The sequence below is a fragment of the Elaeis guineensis genome, chromosome 2 (assembly GCF_000442705.2).
Source record: "Elaeis guineensis isolate ETL-2024a chromosome 2, EG11, whole genome shotgun sequence".
Lineage (NCBI taxonomy): Eukaryota > Viridiplantae > Streptophyta > Magnoliopsida > Arecales > Arecaceae > Elaeis > Elaeis guineensis.
In genome coordinates, this window is record NC_025994.2 from 35,104,258 (window position 1) to 35,108,356 (window position 4,099).

Genomic DNA, 4,099 nt, shown 5'->3' on the forward strand with positions numbered 1-4,099 from the left:
CCGGGCTCCATCCGCCGACATCAACTACAGACAGCTCCGCCCGGACTCCTACGGGAGCCGGGCTCCGCCGCCGACATCAACTACAGACAGCTCCGCCCGGACTCCTACGGGAGCCGGCTCCGCCGCCGACATCAACTACAGAACAGCTCCGCCCGGACTCCTACGGGAGCCGGGCTCCGCCGCCGACATCAACTACAGAACAGCTCCGCCCGGACTCCTACGGGAGCCGGGCTCCGCCGCCGACATCAACTACAGAACAGCTCCGCCCGGACTCCTACGGGAGCCGGGCTCCGCCGCCGACATCAACTACAGAACAGCTCCGCCCGGACTCCTACGGGAGCCGGCTCCCCGCATCCCAGCCCCCGGACTCCGACCGCTCCGACATCAACTACAGAACAGCTCCGCCCGGACTCCTACGGGAGCCCGGCTCCGCCGCCGACATCAACTACAGAACGGCTCCGCCCGGACTCCTACGGAGCCGAGCTCCGCCGCCGACATCAACTACAGCACAGCCCCGCCCGGACTCCTACGGGAGCGGGCTCCGCTCTCGGTATCAACTGCTGGTAAGCTCCGTCCGGACTCCTACGGGAGCCGGACTTCACCTTTAACCTTGATTGCAGAACAGCTCCGCCCGACTCCTACGGGAGCCAGGCTCCGCCGCCGACATCAACTACAGCACAGCCCCGCCCGGACTCCTACGGGAGCCGGGCTCCGCTCTCGGTATCAACTGCTGGTAAGCTCCGTCCGGACTCCTACGGGAGCCGGACTTCACCTTTAACCTTGATTGCAGAACAGCTCCGCCCGGACTCCTACGGGAGCCAGGCTCCGCCGCTGACATCAACTACAGCACAGCTCCGCCCGGACTCCTACGGGAGTCAGGCTCCGCCGCCGACATCAACTACAGCACAGCTCCGCCCGGACTCCTACGGGAGCCGGGCTCCACCGCCGACATCAACTACAGAACAGCTCCGCCCGGACTCCTACGGGAGCCAGGCTCCGCCGCCGACATCAACTACAGAACAGCTCCGCCCGGACTCCTACGGGAGCCGGGCTCCACCGCCGACATCAACTACAGAACAGCTCCGCCCGGACTCCTACGGGAGCCGGGCTCCGCCACCGACATCAACTACAGAACAGCTCCGCCCGGACTCCTATGGGAGCCGGACTCCACCGCCGACATCAACTACAGAACGGCTCCGCCCGGACTCCTACCGGAGCCGGACTCCCCGCCGACATCAACTACAGCACAGCCCCGCCCGGACTCCTACGGGAGCCGGGCTCCGCTCTCGGTATCAACTGCTGGTAAGCTCCGTCCGGACTCCTACGGGAGTCGGACTTCACCTTTAACCTTGATTGCAGAACAGCTCCGCCCGGACTCCTACGGGAGCCAGGCTCCGCCGCCGACATCAACTACAGCACAGCTCCGCCCGGACTCCTACGGGAGCAGGCTCCACCGCCGACATCAACTACAGCACAGCTCCACCCAGACTCCTACGGGAGCCGGGCTCCGCCACCGACATCAACTACAGAACAGCTCCACCCGGACTCCTACGGGAGCCGGGCTCCACCGCCGACATCAATTACAGAACAGCTCCGCCCGGACTCCGACGGGAGCCGGGCTCCCCGCCGACATCAACTACAGAACAGCTCCGCCCGGACTCCTACGGGAGCCGGGCTCCGCCGCCGACATCAACTACAGAACAGCTCCGCCCGGACTCCTACGGAGCGGGCTCCGCCGCCGACATCAACTATAGCACAGCTCCGCCCGGACTCCTACGGGAGCCGGGCTCCGCCGCGACATCAACTACAGCACAGCCCCGCCCGGACTCCTACGGGAGCCGGGCTCCGCTCTCGGTATCAACTGCTGGTAAGCTCCATCTGGACTCCTACGGGAGCCGGACTTCACCTTTAACCTTGATTGCAGAGGACTCCGCCCGGACTCCTACGGGAGCCGGACTCCGCCAACAACTTCAACAGCAGGTAGACTCCACCTGGACTCCTACGACAGCCAGACTTCGTCAACAACTTTAATTGCAGGAAGACTTCGTCCGAGCTCCTACTAGAGCCAACTCCATCCTCAACTTCGACGGTTACAGACAGACTGCGTTCGGACTCCGTCCGGACCCCCACGGGACCCGAGCTCCACCCATGACCCCAATCGCAAGGAGGACTCCGCCCGGATCCCTACGGGGGCCGAACTCCAACCGCTGTCGAGCTTTAGCCAGCAGATCGGCACTCCCAGGCCACAATCACGGCCACGATCCTGCTCCACTCACTGCGGCGGACTCCGCGCAGCTCCATCACTCCCTGATAGGCCGCGGTAACGGTCGCAACACTGCTCCACTCTCTGCGGCGGATCCCGCGCCCACGCGGCTCCATTACTGCCTAACAGGCCACGATAAACGGTCGCGATCCTGCTCCACCTCCTGCAGCAGATATCGCACGATTCTCCCATCCACTGGGAAGACGCCGCAGCATCTGCATCCCACTTCCCACGGCAGATTCCACGTGACACGCCCCAGTGATGGCCACGGCTCCGCTCCACTACTCTTCGCAGTAGATTCCTCCTGACTAAGGGCGGCCCACTACCTGACGGTTACGAATGTCGCCATCAATCTGTTACCTCCCCCGCCTATAAAAGAGGGACCCAGATACGTTATTCTCTAAGTTCATTTCTTATCCCAAAACTCTGCTAAATTCTCCGTTCGAGCACTCCATTCTTGTTGAGGCAGAGAACTGACTTGAGCGTCGGAGGGTCTTGCCGGAGCAACCCCACCTCCGGTTTAGACTTCCTTTGCAGGTCCCGGTGGTGACCGCGGCTTCTCCGACTCCAGCTTCTCCGGCGCAAGCAGATTTTTGCACCAACAGGATTGGCGCTAGAGGAAGGGGCCTGAACCTTCGCAGCACCCTTGTTCTTAAAGGAGTGTTCAACGGAGCCGTCTCCGACTGTCTCTCTATCACCCACTCCGAATCTTCCCCCGCGAGATTGACACTCGATGCCTCCGGCAAGGCATCCACCCGGCGATCCACGGCCTCCGCGGCCAGATCTCAGGCTCCGGCCTCCCCTCCAGTCTCTCAGCCTCCTCCTCCTCCCCCTCCGGCGGCGGCGGTCGGTGCAGAGCAATTTGACCTGCTGGCACAGCAGGTCAAAGGCCTCGTCGAAGCCGTACAAGCAATGCAGCAGCAGCAACCGCAGGCGTCGTGCATCCGAAAAGGGCATCTCCGGAATGCCAGAACCCGACGGCGGGGCGGGCCACCTGGGCCAGCCGCCCCGTCCTTCCCGAGAAAATAAATCCGAGGGTAGAGAGCCCTCAATCGGATCACGACTCCACCCCTGGAAGATCCCTGCCCCCGTTCTACCAAAGGACCCTCGAGACTTGAAGTCGAGAGGATTTTCTAGACCGGAGGCTCCAGGAGATGAACCGACGGATTGAAGAACTCCGCCACGCGCCTCCCGCTTATGGTGAGGATATTTGCACTGACCCTCCCTTCTCTCAAATGATCATGCAGGAACCGATCCCGCCAAACTTCAAGCTTCCCCAGTTCGAAAGCTACGACGGGACTTCGGACCCGGTTGATCATCTGGAGGCCTTCCGGACGATGATGCTGCTTCACGGTGCTCCTGATGCCATCTTATGTCGGGCTTTCCCGTCTACTTTGAAGGGAGCAGCGAGGAACTGGTACTCGGCTTTGAAGTCGGGTACCATCTTTTCCTTCGATCAAATGAGCCACCAATTTGTGGCCCATTTTGTCAGCAGTCGGCGTCCCCGAAAGGGTTCAGAGTTCCTCATCAACATCAAGCAGAGGGAAGGGGAGTCCATACGGGCCTACGTCAACCACTTTAACATCGCGGCGTTGAAAGTCCGGAACTTGGACCAGTCAGTTGCCATGGCCGCCCTGAAAGGTGGCCTTCAGAAGAATGATCTTTTGTACTCCCTGGAGAAGAAGTATCCCAGGGATTTTGCCGATTTACTGGCTCGGGCTAAAGGATACGCCCGAGCGGAAGAAGCCTTCAAAATGAAGGACGAAGAGACAGCAAGGGAGCGTCAAGCGGGAGATTCGAGTAAGCCCGCAGTTGAGAAAAGGCCAAAGGAAGCCC